General features: G+C 46.3%; 1 protein-coding gene across 2 annotated transcripts in view; it reads right to left on the reverse strand.

Moving 5' to 3' along the window:
- The window catches only part of ST3GAL1 (ST3 beta-galactoside alpha-2,3-sialyltransferase 1), a 117,201-nt gene that overhangs the window by 75,041 nt on the left and 24,312 nt on the right, over positions 1–17,848 (reverse strand). For both annotated transcript variants that reach the window (XM_033202965.1, XM_033202970.1), the window contains exon 2: positions 15,961–16,113. The gene's annotated coding sequence lies outside the window, so the exon portion shown is untranslated. The remainder of the gene's footprint in view (positions 1–15,960; positions 16,114–17,848) is intronic.

Raw genomic sequence — 17,848 nt, forward strand, 5'->3', positions numbered from 1 at the left:
TGGGATGGAAAATTGAAAGGCCCAGCTAACAGGGGAGGCAGACAGGCAGACAGATGAACACCCACCTGAAGGTGAGGACGCTAGGCGAGAGCTGACATAGAACATCAGGGGACCCAGAAGAGGGGTTCCAGGACTCATGGTGGGCTCTAGGGTAGATGCCCAGAGAAGTCTAGGAAGTCAACAGCAGGAAGTCACTGCAGTCCAGCAAGGGGCAGTGTCACCTTGGAGGCATGCCATATCACCAAAGGTCAACAAGAACCCCTCTGGTCTGGCCGCCCCCTTCGCATCTCACTTGACCACTAGCCCCTCATGCACTGCCCAGGCTCCCGGACTCAGTTCCCTGACTCACCAGGCATAGCTCTGTATCCCCCATTCGAGGGCTGTCCCCCAGACCCACATGGACAAGGTTCTCGCCTTCCTCAAATCTGTTCATCTTTCTCTTCTCGGTGTTGCTGACCCCGGGCCCCTCTGCTGCCAGTGCTCCCCAGCCTCCTGCCCGCTCTTTTCTAGTACCTGTCCTCCTACACATCATGAAGTCTCTAATTTGTGAACTTTGTTATTTATCAGAAGTCTCCCCGACTGAACTGTAGGTTTCGCAAGGAATGTTTGCTTGTGAGTTTATGGAAGTGTCCCCAGCGCTCTGAACACTGCCCGGCCCTTGTAGGCATTCCACTGACGTTTGATAATTGAATTAATGAATAAACTAGAGCAGGGGGGTGACATGGTGGGTCTCGTCCTATTCAGAATGCCTTCCAGGTGAGTGTCACGCTGAGGACCTCGCTGCACAGCATGCGCTCAGAGGACAAGGAGCTGGTGTCCTGATGCCTTCTTTCATTTTATTTATTTATTTATTTATTTTCGAGATGGAGTTTTGCTCTTGCTGCCCAGGCTAAAGTGCAATGGCACCATCTCGGCTCAATGCAACCTCCACCTCCTAGGTACAAGCAATTCTCCTGTCTCAGCCTCCCAAGTAGCTGGGATTACAGGCATGCGCCACCACGCTCAGTTAATTTTGTTTAGTAGAGACTGGGTTTCACCATATTAGTCAGGCTGGTCGTGAACTCCTGACCTCAGGTGATCCACCTGCCTTGGCCTCCCAAAGTGCTGGGATCACAGGCATGTGCCACCACTCCCAGTCCCCCCGATGCCGCCTTAGCATACTCCAATGCTGTGCTCAGATCACTGACGCCAAGGCTTTTTGTTGTTGTTGTTCTTGAATCTATGAGCATTTTCAAAGGCTAAGGGAATGCACATGGCTTTGTAAAGCTCACATGGAGAGCTTCCAGACAAAAAGTATTTCGGGAAAAGCATCCCGTGTGAGAGGAGGAGCTGCCTGGGGTTTCTGGGGACTTCCTAGGGCCAGCATCGTGGGTTCCTTCTTTGATTTCTGTGGTGCCTGGAGCCAGATGTTCTCCATCAGGCAGCCAAATGAAGACAGTTGCTTCATCAGACAAAGGGAAGGAAAGAAGATGAGGAGTGTGGTCAGGAGTTGTCAGAAAGCCCTTAATCTGGAGTTCTGGTGACACAAAGAGATGAGAGCAGGGGTCCGCAGACTCCTGGAGCCCCAACAGCTGACCTGGATCTGGACTCCCACATTTATGATTATGCTCAGCAGCACCCCAAACAGGGCAGCGGCTGTCCCTCGCTCTTATAGGTGATAGAAAAGCTGCCTTAAGAAATGGCTCTTACCTATTCATATTTTTAGAAATCATGTGAAATGGATGACTTGCTATAGTAACATTTGTGATTTTTCAGTTGGTTTTAGTATATGCAATAAATATATAGCATAAATATACATGAATAGATAGTACACACACATATCTACTCACATATACAGTATATATGCGTTATGCATGTGTACATATATACACATGTATGTATATGATATGTATGTGATATGTGTGTGTAGCTATAGATACATAACCTGTATAGCATTTAATATGTACCTGGCTGTTCTAAGAGCTTTAAAATATTAACTAATGTAACTCTTACAATAATCCTATGAGTAGGTACTATTACCCCACTTTACAGAGGATGTGAGGTGCAGAGAAGTGAAATCTCTTGTCTATGGTAACTCAATGGGCTGCAAGTGGATCCGGGATGCAATTCCTCCCAAACACCTCCAGGCAGCCTGCTTGAAAAGCCATGTTCTTCTCCAGTGAAAACACATGGACACAGGGAGGGGAGCAACACACACCAGGGCCAGTCGGGGGTGAGGGGTGAGGGCATTAGGACAAATCACTAATGCATGCTTAAAACCTAGATGACAGGTTGACAGGTGCAGCAAACCACCATGTCACATGTATACCTATGTAACAAACCTACACATTCTGCACTTGTATCCCAGAACTTAAAAATTAAAAAAAAAAAAAAAAAAAAGGCATGTTCTTAACCACTGTACTGAGGTTCTTAAAACTATGTTTCAGGGATCTCTGTGGGTCATTGAGATCCTTCTGGGGAATCCACGATGTCAAAGCCATTTTCATAATGAGACGAAGGCTTCATTTACTCTTTCACTCTCATTCTCTCCTGCATGTACGGTAGAGCTCCCCAGAGACAAATGACATCTGATTTCACAAAAGGCTGAATACAGAGGCAGAGATGAAAACCCAGCTGTTTTCCTTTAAGCCAGATAGTAAAGGGATCTGTAAAATAATACCACTCTTCTTATTTTTTGTTGTTGTTTGTTTGGGTAAGTAGTTATGTTTTTCATGAAAATGTCATTTATGGGATGGGCACACTGGCTCACACCTGTAATCTCAGAACTCTGGGAGGCTGAGGCGGGTGGATCACCTGAAGTCAGGAGTTCGAGACCAGCCTGGCCAACATGGTGAAACCCCGTCTCTACTAAAAATACAAAAATTAGCCAGGTGCAGTGGCGGGCACCTGTAATCCCAGTTACGGCAGGAGAATCGCTTGTACCTGGGAGGCGGAGGTTGCAGTGAGCCAAGATTGTGCCACTGCACTCTAGCCTGGGTAACAGAGTAAGATTCTGTCTCAAAAAAAAAAAAAAAAGGTCATTTATGTTACCATATGATAGATTCATTATTATTTTTCCAAGGAAGTACTAAATGAATATTTAAATAATTCCTCAATTTTAATATAGAATATGACACATATTAACAGATAAAAGCCATGACATCAAAAGCTATTTGTGACCAATCAATAGTAATCGTGTGGAAGGATCATCCTTGAGAGCAAAAACTTTGGGGCGGCTCGTGTGACGCCATGCTCTGCTGTTCCTCAGTACTGAACGTCCAGTGGTGTTCTGAGGAGGAAACGTTTAGCAATTTGCCAGAACTGTTCTCCCTGCCCTTGTGCAGGATCTACAGCATCCTTAGCCCTCACCTACAAAATGCCAGAAGAGTCCACAGGACAGACACATGCCCCTCCCCACTGTGGAGGAGGTGACATTTGAGGATGGGAAGCATAGCTTTGGAGGGCGATCTTCCGCTTCACTCCTTCTCTCACCCTTTCCCATATTCATTCATTCAAACCACTAAGGCATTAATTAAGTGCCGGGCTGGAGCTGAAGGAGTAGCTGTAAATTAATTTGTCTTTCTTGACTATGTTTCCTTCAGAGGAATTACTTAGGGGCCATGGTTCTCTGAATTTCTACTGGATGCTGGAATTCCGGGAATCCCTGGATTTCCACGGAATGTGGGTCTTCTAGTCCCCGCCGCCACCCCCCACAGCCCAATGGCACTCTGAATTCCATGGAGACCCACAGAATTCCAAACCTCAGAGCTGTGTAAAATTCCTTAAGTCTGTGGCACCCTGGGGACCACAGAGAATGACGTGCAGGTGTTGCAGACAGCCAGGATCTCATGATCCTTGTCTGTGCTATTTTTCCCCTGTGAATTACCAACACTCTAATTTTTCAAATGGACTTGAGGTGACTCATGGGCTCTAGTGCAGGCATGTGCTCTAGAGCAGCCTACACACAGATGTTGAGAGCTTACCCCGCTCCCCACCAACTCACTGCACATTAGCCCCCAAGAAATGAGAGGCATGAGAGTGGGCTTTCTCTCCTATCAGGAGCGAGTTCCTCTGTCTGAACTTCCTGTCTTTTCATCCTTGTGTCCATCCCTCCCAGCTCCTCATTCCTTCCTGACCTGCACTCCGTGCTCCACTGGAGGCAGACCCACTTGCCCGTCGAACAATCCCACTGTGGCTGTATCCTGGCCTTTGCACTGGTCCCTGTCCCTGCCTCAATAGGGATCCCCTTCCAGCTCTTGTTCCCCCATCTCCCTTGCACTCCTCATTTCACAGCAAAGTCACAATGGGTAATAGGTGGCAAGAACCTTCAAGGCATTTTCAGTATCTCTCTCCTGGGAACTTATTGCAAGGACATAGTTCAAATGACAGAAAATGCTAAAGGCGACACGGTGGTGTTTGTGATAATGATGATGACATACACTAATATGCAAATTTGCAGCAACAGGGAGAGATGAGTACTCTTGATGAAATATTAACACAATACAACCATATAGCATAACTGTTCGGGGCAATTCCAGAACACTCCCTGAGTGACCTCTCCTTTACCAAAGTACTGCGGATTCAATGGGGGAAAAGGCCCCACCCCCAAGGAGGTTCCAGTTAGATGACTGACCATCTGTTGAGGTTGCAAAGTGCAGAAAGCCAATTCCACCCTATTCAACCAACAGAATAAGCAAATCATCTCCTCAGACCCAAAGGCCTTCCCTTCTTCCTCTTTTTCTGACAGCCAATCCTCCAGCACAAAGGATATTTTTAGAGACTGTGAGAAAGTGTTTACATGAATGCCATTTCTTCATTGCCAATGAGCAAAACAGTGAACTGACTTCCCCACACAGGCACTGAATATAGGACATAGCACAAATGCTTGCCAAATGGATTTCAGACATGCTGGCTTTGGGTTCACTTGCGTCTTCTTCCTCCTCCACCCCATGCCATCCATATTAGAAAGGGCTGTGGGGTATTTTGACAGCATGTGTTTGCATAAGTTAATTGGAGGCAGACAGAGCTGCAAACAGCAGGTGTTCTGTATTCTGGCCTGCATGGAACGCAGATAAGGTGTGGACTGGGAAGTGAATGGACCAGGAGCCTACAGACATGGGGTCCGCCCATTTCCAGTTCTCCAAAGGCTGGAGGCAAGTCGGAGGAGCTAAAGAAGAGAGAAGTACTCCCCAAGGGGGCCCAGCCATGTGTCCAGGCCAGTAGCATGGCCAGCTAGCCTGACATCATGTCTATCAAACCAGCAGCTGGGCTGGCTCTTTGTGGCTGAGAGAAATGGACACACTACACCAGCCTTCAGAGCACCAGTCTCGGTGCTGGTGAGGGAAAGACATGCCTGGCCCAGAGGGTGCTCTGTGAATCCAGTGAAGAAGGAAGCATAGACTACCACTGCTCAAGGGGCTCCCAGAGCAGCAGGGGAAACGGACAGGTACACGGGCCCTTCTTCACAAGGCAGTGTGGTCAGTGAAAGGAAGGCAGACACAGGCAGGGGGTTTAAGGGCTGCCGAAGGAGAAGCCCTACAGCTGAGAATGGAGTGGAAATAGGGGGGCGGAGTCCCAGAAGAGACAACTCTAGAGCTGAGTGTGAAGAAGGGAGGGCTCCCCAGGAAAGCAAGAGAAGGCATTCCAGGTAGAGAAGAGCACATGCGAACCTCACAGACCAAGTCCTGCAGACATGGCAGGTGCTTCATTTGGGGTGATGATCACAGACGAGAGCTACATTATATCTATATCTATATCTATATCTACATCTATATCTATATCTACATCTATATCCATAGCCACATCTTTAGCTTCATATTCTCTATAGAATACTGGCCGTTAGAGATTGCTGCGTTTAGCAGCGTTCTAAGCACTTTCACGTACATAGGCATACTTCACTTAATCCTGCTTCACAGATGCTGGGTTGTTACTTTGTTGTTGTTGTCTTTACTAACTGGAGGTTTGTGGCAGCCTTGTGTTGAGCAAGTCTACTGGTGCCATTTTTCCAACAGCACGTGCTCATTCCGTTAGCATTTTTTTTAGCAAGAAAGTATTTTTTAATTTGTTTTTTTTTTTTTAGAAACAGGATCTCGCTCTGTCAAGCTCTGACCATAGCTCCCTGCAGCCTTAAACTTCTGGCCTCAGTTTCCCAAGTGACTAGGATTACAGATGCACATGCACCACCATTCCTGGCTAATGTTTTAACGTTTTTTGTAGAGGGCAAATCTCGCTATGTTGCCCAAGCTGGTTTGGAACTCCTGGCCTCAAGTGATCTGCCCACCTCAGCCCCCCAAAGTGCTCGGAGCGTAAGCCAGCATGCCCGGCCAAAAAAGAATTTTTAAATTAAGGTATGTACGTTGTTGTTTTAGACATAATGCTACTGCACACTTCACAGACTACAGTACAGTATAGTATAAATATAACTTTTGTATGCACTGGGAATCCAAAACAATTTGTGTGACTTGCTTTACTACAATCCTCATTTTATTGCAGCGGCCTGGAACCAAGCCTGAAATATCTCCAAGGCACGCCTGAATTAACTCACTCAATCCTGGAGGTTGGTGCTGTTGTTATCTGTTATGTCCATTTTGCAGATGAGGAAACTGAGATCAAGAGAAGATACTGTATCCAGGGTTGCAAAAGAAGCAGAACTGTGATTTGAACCCAAGTCATCTGTATTCAGGGTCCACACTGTGAAGATGACTCTGTGATTAGCAGAAGGTGGGGTGGGACAGGGAGAGCACAGGTGAGGCTGGGGGTTTTGATGGGACCCTGACCATGGTGAGCCTTGTCCTTCCTGCAATGTGGACTCTGTCCCAGGATAGTAAGGGTCATGGCTATTGAAAGGAGGAAGGACATACCCGGATGCCCTTCAGGAACAAAGGTGATCTGTAAATGCCCAAATGCTTATAGCTGGGCATGACTAGAAGAAAAATTAGTCTTTTGAGAAGGGATCAATCTAGAAGCACATAGAAAATTTCCATCCTTCTGACGGCCCTTCTCTTCTTGGGACATTGGTATTGTAAAGGCCTCTGGGCCTGGCCACAGTAGTTCACCATGGAAAGCCCCTTCTTTCTGGGAAGAGTGTGTCTGCTGCAGCCAGACAGCCTTCCGAGCCAGCAAGGTGGGAGGCCTGGCTCCTGTTCTTGCAGCTCACTCATGTCCTGCCACAGGCTCATTTATCACGGGCCCAGCGAGGAACCATAGTGATAAATGCACCTGTCAATTACTCAGCCTTCACGATGGGCCAGACACTGTACCCAGCTTTTTGAGTCCTCATGTCATTTAAGCCTCACAGAACTCTCCCAAGTGGGTACTATTAGTATTTCTTTTTTTTTTTTTTTTTTTTTACAGATGGGGAAACCAAGTCTCAGAAAGCGTTATTTCTACCTGTTTTGTAAAATCTCTCAAACCCTGCCTATCCTCTGCTCTCAAACCCTAACGGTCCACACAGAAGACTTCTGTGCCCACACGTGTAGAATTCTTCCCCACACACCACGCAGTGGACACCAGCTGGGTGTCCTCCAATTTAATTCCGACACCATCTACCTGGAGACAGTGTCAGATCCCACAGGTTGAGAGATCAGTTCCCCAGACTGCCCCCCACCTCCTGCCCCAAACACAAGTCTCAAGTCTGGTTTTCTGCAACTTCTGACCAACTGGCTTCAAATTGGGTTCCCATGACCCCCTTTCCGGGCTCGATTAATTTGCTGTAATTAATTTCCTGGAACTCAGGAAAACATATTTACTGGTGCAAATGACACACATAGAGAGATGCGTGGGGGGATGTATGCGGGAAGGGGGGTGCTACCTTCCAGGAACCTCCAGTGCTCAGCTATCTGGAAGCTCTTCCAACCCCGTCTTCCGGGGTTTTATGGAAGCTTCCTGATGTCAGCATTCCTTCTCCCAGGGTACAGGGCAGGACCCTCTCTGGGGAGGATCTCAAGACCCACAGTCAGAAAGGCAGGGAAAGATTCGATTCCTGTGTTAGGGCAGGGGAAGGAAGGCAGGAGAAAGTTGGAGAGATCCTGTGTCCTGAGGCCTGCCACACCCAATATTATCACAAAAGGCTGTAACAAGGGCTACAGAAGAATGAGCCAGGAACTGTGGAGGAAACCCAATAATCATCCTAACACCACACCGCCCAAGCTCCAAGGGCTGGAGGAAAGCATCCGGGAGGGGTGCCAGGCTTGCAGAACGCCAGGCCCATTCTCTGGAACCCTCTACAGCTTGCACATCCCTGCAGCATCCCTCTCCCCTGGGGGCCAGGACTGGCCCCCACTGAATCAAGAAAACAAGGCCCTGCATGAATGAAGGTCACGAGGCTGGCAAGCAGCAGAGACATCTGGAATCTTGTTCCTATGAACACAGGGCCCGGCTGTCTTGGATCTTTGAGCGCCCAGGGAGGGCACTTCCTGTTGCTGGCTGCCATGGTTTCAGCTGTCCGGTGCCTGACCTTTCTAGAAGATGGTAATGATGAGAGTTGTGACTGCAAAGCCTCTAGCCAACAACTGAGAAGAGCTACACTCTGATGTCCAGAAGGTCTGTGCATCTTCTGGTCCATTTTACCCATGAGACAATAGTGGCAGGGAGGGGCTGCATCTGAGGGCATGGGGGAACCATGGAGGGCTTCCGAAAGATCTCTCTAGTGAAAGCTGGAGGGAGAAAGTATAGGCAGAAGCAGCAAACAACAGGCCAGACTAAGTTCCATGACAGCAGAAACCATGTTTTTGTTTTTTGCTGCTGTATCCCCAGTACTCAGCATGTCAAAGGCATTGAATTAAAAGCTACTGAATGGCCGGGCACAGTGGCTCATGTCTGTAATCCCATCACTTCGGGAGGCCGAGGTGAGGGGATCCAGAGGTCAGGAGTTCAAGACTGGCCTGGCCAACATGGTGAAATCCCATCTCTACTACAAATACAAAAATTAGCCAGGTGTGGTGGCGGGAGCCTGTAATCCCAACTACTTGGGAGGCTGAGGCAGGGAGAATCGCTTGAACTGGAAGGCGGAGGTTGCAGTGAGCTGAGATCGCACCATTGCTCTCCAGCCTGGGAGACAGTGCAAGACTCCATCTCAAAAATAACAAAAAAATAAAACCGATTGAATGCATGTGTGAGTGAGTGAGTCTGTTACAGCCGCCCAGGAGAGGATGCAAAAGGCTGAGGGAATTCAAGCACTGTTAGCACTTGCTATTCCTTTCTCTGTGCATATGTAATTAGACACCCCACCTTCACACCAAACATCAGAGCATTCCACCGTGCTGGTTGTGTGGCTCAAATGCGTATTATTCCATTCTGCGGCTGTACTGGATTTAGCCCATCTCCTAATCTTGACATTGCAGGTATTTCCAGCATATTGCTTAAAAGCATTGGGCAGTGAGGACGATGGGGAGGCAGCAAGTGGACTGGGCTCTGGAGACACTATAAGCCTTCAAAGCACAGCCCCCCAACTTATTAGCTGTGTGACTGTAAGTTACTTCCAGTCTGTGCCTGGGTTTCATCACCAGTAAAAAAGAGAAATGACAGCAGCTGGCTGCCAGGGAGGCTGTGGGGTGAAATCTATGTGTGGGGGGTTGTTAGAAAGGCATAAGAGCCACAGTCAGCCCTGAGAAAGTGCTCACAAACACTCCACCAGCCCCAGGACTCCTGAGCTCAGCTGATTCCTGAGAATGCAGTTTCTGATGTGGGATCACAGGTCAGCCTGCAGAACTGCAAGGAAAGTGCCTTCAAAAATCCCAGCAGAAACAAGAAGAACTTTAGCCCTATTCCCTGAGCCCAAGAACAAGGACTCAGAGGATCCAGAAGGCAAGTAAGTTCACTGTACCACGGAGCACCAGGATTCCCACCGCCAACTCCCCTTGTGGTCAGCTCATCTGGCAGGCAGCAAGTAAGAGAAGGCACTCACTGACACTGCAGCTTGCAAACCGAGCAAAGAACCAGTGCACGTCCAGGAAGCTGACGCTCTAGCCCCTGGGCTGCACCCCACTTATCTAGGGCTTGCATTTTATTTTAGCGTCATAACTTTGTATTATTTTTCCTTAAGGAAAACTCCCAAATTGTATAAGCTTCAGGACCTAAAGAACCAGAACTGCACCTAAACATACCACTGATTTATTAATTGATCTGTTTCTCTCATTAAGTTATTATCATTGGGCAGTTACGGTGGCTCATACGTGAAATCCCAACACGTTGGGAGGCTGAGGCTGGGGAATTGCTTGAGCCCAGTAGTTCCAGACCAGCCTGGGCAGCATAGCAAAACATCATCTCTACAAAAAATAAAAAAAATTAGCCAGGAGTGGTGGCGCACGCTCATATTCCAGCAACTCAGGAGGCTGAGGCAGGAGGATCACTTGATCCTAGAAGGTCAAGGCTGCAGTGAGTCGTGATGGCACAACTGTGCTCCAGCCTGGGCGCCAGAGTGAGACTCTATCTCAAAATAAATACATAAATAAAATAAGGAAATAAATAAGTTATTAACATCTTGAAGACATAGCTCTCATCTTATTGTTTTACCTCCAGTGCTCAGCCAAGTGCCAGTGAGCGGGAAGGCACTCAGTAAGTATTTGCTAAATGAATGAATGAGTAAGAAGAAAGGAAAAACAGCCTGAATGAGAACCTCCCTCCCTCTTCACTTCACTCATGCAACTTGGATCCATCTTCAAAATCACCCTCTACACATTAATCCGCTAATCCTTCTCTCCCCATCAGCCTTTCAGATACTCCAGAGTGCTCCCAAGTCTCCTCTCCCCTCCCACCCCAAACAACCCCCATTTCTGCCACTGCTGCTCTTAAAGGTTATCAGCAACAGAAATTCCAACAGCTCCTTCCTGCTGCCCTCAGAATATTGAACGACGGACAGGATGTCCTCTTATCTAATCAGAGTGCCCTGGCCTGCAGTCGGTCTCTGGGCCAGCTGATAACGTTTTCTTGTTGTTGGAGGAAATGCTTTAGCTCCCAGGGAGAGTGTCCGCCCATGTGGCACTGCCCAGAAGGAAAACAGGCCTCATTCTCCGGGGGAAGCCACAGTCCCCTGAAGAAGACTGAATCAGTCCCTGCGTGTCCTTTGATCAACAGCCCCTGTTCTCCTTCTCACCTCCCTATTTGTTCTTTCCTGTCTGCCGTGTGACTTGGTTCTAGAAACATTTCCTGGAAGAGACACTTCTTGACCACCACATCCATGCTGTGCCCTGCCCTGGGACCTCCTGCCCCTGCCCACACCATATATACACATATATACATATATATATATATACACACACATATATACATATATATATATACACATATATACATATATACACACACACATATATACATATATATATATTTTTTTTTTTTACTGTGTATCTCTTCCTCTTTCTCACCCCTAGCTAGGATCTTTGTCCGATTAGAGCAGTACCTGGCACAGAAGCAGCTCAGAAATGTTTGTCAATGCCTGCCTGAAACCAGCATTTATCTGGTGCACATTCTGCATCTTTGCTGGGAGCTGGAGATGAAAACGTATTTAAGTTAAGGCTTCTACATTGAAGCAGCTCTCCCAAGAAACCACCCTGCAAGAAAAGAAATGTTCCCTCTGCAGAGAGGCCCAGTTCTATAATCACATCCTCAACCTGATCAATGTCTTCACAAGGACAGGACAGCAGTCCTGCATCCCCCACAGAAACTCTCACTCCCACATGCAACACACACCACCACGTGCATCTACACACACCTCCTAACAGGACTCCATCTGAGAGATGCAGACCATACACTTGGTCCACATGTTTGGCTGGCCTGCACTGTGACAAATGCTGTCAGCAGGGACAAATGCTACCCCGGTCTTCTGCTCTTGTTTTTGTCCTGAGACAGAGGTTTCTCCCTAGGCCCTTTGATCAAAAGTTGAGGGACAAACAGGTGCTCCCTATAAGCTTGCCACTTTACCAGCTGTATAATTTTGCACAAGTTAATTAGCTTTTCAGAGTCTTGGTTTGCTCATCTGTACTTGGGCCACTGAGTTGATGTCAGAAGTAACAGAGAGGGAAAGGGTCTAAAACTGGGCCTAAACATGGTTTAATAAATGTAGCTGGTGGTAGCATTGAGAGTGAAAGTAGAATGACTGTTCAGCATCATTCAGATAGACATGAATTTCCAGAATGTCCTAGCACCATTAGTGTGAACTCACAGTGATTTTAATAGATAGATAAGTCAATTTGAAAATGATCTGAACGATGTGTGGATGTACATGTAGATGTGCATATGTATGTATAGAAATGTGCTTGTCTGTGTGATACACCACACACACACACACACACACACACCCCAGTTATGTCTGCCCAGAGGGCCTAGAGGCAATGCTACCCCAGGAACAATAAGCACACCTAGTGGCCAGATCTTGGTTTCCGAACACCATTTCCCATGAAAAGGAACCAAGGCTCCCATGTTGATTCCACCACTGAGGTGAGGAGAGTAGAAGATGAGGCTAGAATACGCTGCTGTGACAACAAGGCAGCAAGTGCTCAAATTATGATGGAGAAATGTTAGAGACACAGGAGCCAGGCCCCAGTGGACAGATTTGGGGCAATGTAAATATCAAAATAACTGATGATCATGAAAGACTGCAACCTACTGAATAAAGTTAAAATCCATGAGTCCACACTGATATAAAGAAAGGAAGGGCTGGGCATGGTGGCTTACGCCTGTAATCCCAGAACTTTGGGAGGCCAAGGCAGGCAGATCACTTGAGGTCAAGAGCTGGAGACCAGCCTGGCCAACATGGTGAAACCCCATCTCTACCAAAAGTACAAAAATTAGCTGGGCATGGTGGTGCATGCCCATAATCCCAGATACTCAGGAGGCAGAGGCAGGAAAACTGCTTGAATCTGGGAGACAGAGGTTGCAGTGGGCAAAGACCAAGACTGCACCACTGCACTCCAGCCTGGGTGAGAGTGACTCCTCTGTCTCAAAAAAAAAAAAAAAAAGATGAACAGAGGAAGAAAATGTCTTCTTTATAGTAGGAAACCAACTAATAAATGAAAAAGAAGCAGTGAACTTAGAAAAATCACCATTTGGCAACTATGATAATAATAAATCTATTCAGGCAAGAATCATCAAAAGATGCTAAAACTAATGACTGATAGACTGAGGACTAATCAGATATCTACACAATCTCAGAACTTCTCCCCTTAAGATGCTTATTAATGGCAAAGGTGAAACAGTAACTTTGCAGTGGAGACACCTGGAAGACACCACCTTAACTGAGAGCTCCAAGCTAACATCACCAGTAATGGGAGACAGCCACACTGGTGCCTCTTGATACAGTGCACTGAAAAGGGCACAGCAGCTCTGGGCTAGTCCTGCCAACCTAACCACAGGGAAACATCAGAAAAGCCAAAATTGAGTGCATTCTATCAAATAACTGGCCTGAACTTGTCAAAAAGGTTAACGTGCTGACATATGAGATTAAGAAAGTTTTCCAAGAAAGACACAGGCCAACGTTTTCTTTTGCCATGAAGGAATTTATCGGGGGCAACTGGTGAAATCTGAACGAGAAATCAGAAGGTTAGATAATAGTCAAATTAAAGTTAAGTTTCTGACTTAGAAAGTTGTATTCTAAGATACAAGTTTCTGATTTCAGGAAAAAATGTAGAGAAAAAAGAAAAAATGAACATGATAAAATGCGAACATTTGAAAACCTGGACAAAGGGAGTCCAGGAATTTGCTGGCTGTTCTTATAACTTTTCTATACATTTGCAATTATATAAAAATAAAACAATTGAAAAACATTAAAAATGGAAATGAATGCTCTAGTTTCATGAGATTGAGAAAAAATCAATATATTACTTAGTGCATTGTATGTGCCCAATAATTTAAAGCTATAATAATTGTTATTAGTAATAATGATAATAATTATTAGTAGAACAGTGCACCTGGCATATAATAAGCTGGAAATGGACAAAAAATATTATCACTGTTAACATCATCACCATCATCATCATCATTCTTGATATGCTTGATTCTAAGAAATAACTAAAAAAAATACTATTATTTGTATTACTTATAATTACTTCGTATCTGCATTAAACTCCATGGTTTGAAGGTTTGTTATAGAAATGTCTGCTTAAAATGCATACAGCACTCCTCTGTAATGGTGAGGTGCTTGAAGACCAACCAAAAGAAAGAGGCAGGGGGCCATTTTCAAATCTAGATGTGCAGAATACATATCAATTGGATCTTTTCTCATCAATGGAGTCTCTGCTTTGTTCTTGCTTGTGCTTGGGTAACCCAAAGATAAGAAAGCCCAACTTCTAAATGCCAAACGTGGGGCCTTTGCCCAGACCTGTTGGCCATCTAGAGTCTCTTCTGTCTTCTTTCTTAGGTCCCTTCCATACAAACTGTGCATCTCAATGATCAGCCCTTGTTATTCCCACTTGCATTGGTTTATGCACCAAGCAGAACCTCCTGTTATGCCCCCAATCTTGTCCCATCTAAGATGGTGAGCTAGCTCCAAGTCCAAGGCTCTCCCCCACCTGTCTATCGTATAGAACTGTCTGTGTTCAGCACAATTCTGAGATGTGGTATATTCCCAAGCGTCATTACTTTGTTCAACATGTTCTTTCAAAGTAAACCTATGACCATAACCAGGAACCATATTGTCTTTTGTCTCCATTCTTCCTCAGTCTTCTAAGACTCACACATGCCACAGTTTCCGCTCATTTTCTTCCTCTCCTTGTTTCTTATCACTCTTGCCCATACATTTACCCCTTGGGAACATGGAAGCCATTGCTTCTTCCCCTTTAGAGGAGGCCCCACATGGCCCCTGACCTACCTGGGACCCCAGAAGGGCTCAAGCTCACATCCATATCTACTTGTATAAATAAAACTAATAAACCCCACGGCCCAAGTGGATCTGTTTTACATGGAGTCACAAACAGACACCACAAGATGGCTCCCAAAGAAATGTTAAAAGCTACTCCATTCTTATACTAGAGAGAGAGAGAGAGTGCACACGAGAGAGAGGGAGAGGTCCTTGCCAGTAATCATATAGAAAACAGCTATACGCACTCACAGACATCAGCCTTCCTTCTTCTTCTGCAATGATTGCAATTATGCCCAAGCTGGGTTAGAGACCAGCAGAGTGAAGTGGCACATCCCGGGTGATCTCAATTTTTCCCAAGCGAACTCTGCACTGACAAAAATGTCTTTATCTGCACTGTCCATGGGTACCCATAAGCAACATGTGGCTACTAAGCACATGAAATGTGATGTGACTGAGCCCTGAATTCTTCATATTATTTCATTTTAATTAAAATTTCCATATCCCCATATGCAGTGGCTCTGTGTGGACAGCTCAGAGGTTGCAACACCTTTTCTGTTAAGGACCAGGGAACAAATACGTCAGAGTTTGCAGCCACGCAGTCTCTATGGTAATGACTCAGTCAGGCTGCTGCAGTGTGAAAACAGCCATACATGACCCCTGAACAAATGAGCATGGCGGGGCACCAGCGAAGCTTTATTTACAAAGGCAGGCTGGGCCAGGCTTGTCCTGTAGGCCACAGTTTGCTGACACTTGCTCTAGGACACACCAGAGTGTCGTGCCAGGCCTGCTTCAGGATGACAGGCACTTGTCATCAAAGGATGATCTGAATTCAGGTTTTTACTTACCAGTGTTGGTGAGAGCTCAGAAAACTCTCCATTTAAGAAAAAGAAAGGCTGCTAGATACTCTAACAGTCACCAGTGTTCATGAGCGCTCAGAAAGCTCTTCATTTAAGAAAAAGAAAAGCTGCTAGATACTAACAATCTGCATCTTTCTCCTGAGGGACACTATTCCCCTGCCATGGGAACTCCTCTTAATGACACGTTTCTGGACAAGCAGGACATGTTTCAGACACCAAGAAATAGGAGAATATCTTCCACATCCTCCATGTAACATAATCAATGGAAAACAAAACAAAACAGAAATGGCAGCACATCTCACTTGTGCTGCGGACAGATTAGTCACTTACCTCCACAGGCTGAGTGACCATCCATCTCTGGTCCCCCAGTGGAATTGTCCTGACCCAAGCTCAATGCGTTTGCTCACTGCAGCTCTTGGGGATGTTAATTTCCTCTCATTCGCATTTCCAATTCAGGAAGATGAAATCTGAAAATGGTACCGGCTGGAGGGGAAGAGGAGAAAAGTTTAGGTCAATTTTGGCACTTAGTCCATTCTCTGCCTTTTTAGGATGACTCAAGATAATGAAAAGATATTCACCCACTTAATCCATTCACTCACCCCATTATTTATATAGCACTATCTGTTAAACAAACACCTATTCTGTTCCAGGCACAGAGCCACACACCAGGACAGGAAGGTGAGTAACTCACAACTCCTCTCCTCAGGGAGTTCAGACTGGGAGAAAACAGAAAAATACACAAACAACTCAGGAAAATGTAATACAGGGGGCTTGGGCACCTGTAATCTCAGCACTTTGGGAGACCAAGGTGGGCAGATCACTTGAAGTCAGGAGTTCATGACTAGCCTGGCCAACATGGTGAAACCTCATCTCTACTAAAAATACAAAAATTAGCTGTGTATGGCAATGCACGCCTGTAGTCCCAGCTACTTGGGAGGCTGAGGCAGGAGAATCGCTTGAACCCGGGAGGTGGAGGTTACAGTGAACTGAGATTGCACCACTGCACTCCAGCCAGGGAGACAGAGAGAGACTCCATAGAAAAAAAAAAGGACAAATGACCAACTCCGTCTGGAAGAAGAATTTGAAGAGGAGATGATATTTTTAGCTGCTCCCTGAACGAAGCAATAGTGAGGTGCTGTTTAGTAAAAACACAAAACATGGGGAAAGGAAAAATAAATATGTAAGATATGAATGTGAAAGTGTGACATCGAGGTTAGGATAAATCAGCCTGAGGCCAGATAGGAAAGGGCTTCTGAAGACTTCATCTGGCTGGGCGCAGTGGCTCACGCCTGTAATCCCACCATTTTGGGAGGCCAGGCGGGTGGATCACTTGAGGTCAGGAGTTCGAAACCATCCTGGCCAACATGGTGAAACCTCGTCTCTACTAAAAATACAAAAATTAGCCAGGTGTGGTGGCACATGGCGCGTGCCTATAGTCCCAGAGACTCAGGAGTCTGAGGCAGGAGAATTGCTTGAACCTGAGAGATGAGGTTGCAGTGAGCTGAGATCACACCACTGTACTCCAGCCTGGGCGACAGTGAAACTGTCTCAAAAAAAAAAAAAAGAAGACTTCATCTGACACTAAGAATAGCACAGAAACCCTCAACTCTTACTGGGCCTCAAGCACTGAAAGACGTGCAGACACTCAGTTTTCTCATTAGATCCTCTCATGAAATCACTGAGGTGGTCCCAAGGATGATTCCCATCTTATGGATGCGCAGCTGAGGCTTTGAGACCTGACGAGTAAACTTGTTCGTAGGACAAAAGCAGGACGTGGCAGGGAACAGAACACACAGAAAACATCCCCATTCAGTCTGGGTGTGAAGTCTCCCTCATAACCATTGCTGTAGAAATGGCCCCCATTTGTTCAGGCCACCTGCACGCACACTCTGCAGTGTGGCTTTGCCCCCCAGACCCCCAGCATGACGGGAAATCAAAGTTTGGCCACGAGACTTGCTTTAGCCAATGGCACAATAGCAAAGGTGACATAAATAAAGACTTTAAAAGTGCTTATGTCTAAAAGTTCCTCTCTCTTGCTGCCGGGAATCATTCTTTTTGTGGGGGGGCTGGTGGAGAGATGGATCTTGCTCAGTAGCTCAGGCTGGAGGGGCCGTGACATGACATCCACCCACTGCAGCCTTGAGCTCCCAGGCTCAAGCGATCCTCCCTCTAAGCCTCCTGAGTAGCTGGAACTACAGGTTCATGCTACCACACCAGG

This window comes from Trachypithecus francoisi, unplaced genomic scaffold (genome assembly GCF_009764315.1).
Source record: "Trachypithecus francoisi isolate TF-2019V2 unplaced genomic scaffold, Tfra_2.0 Lachesis_group7, whole genome shotgun sequence".
Lineage (NCBI taxonomy): Eukaryota > Metazoa > Chordata > Mammalia > Primates > Cercopithecidae > Trachypithecus > Trachypithecus francoisi.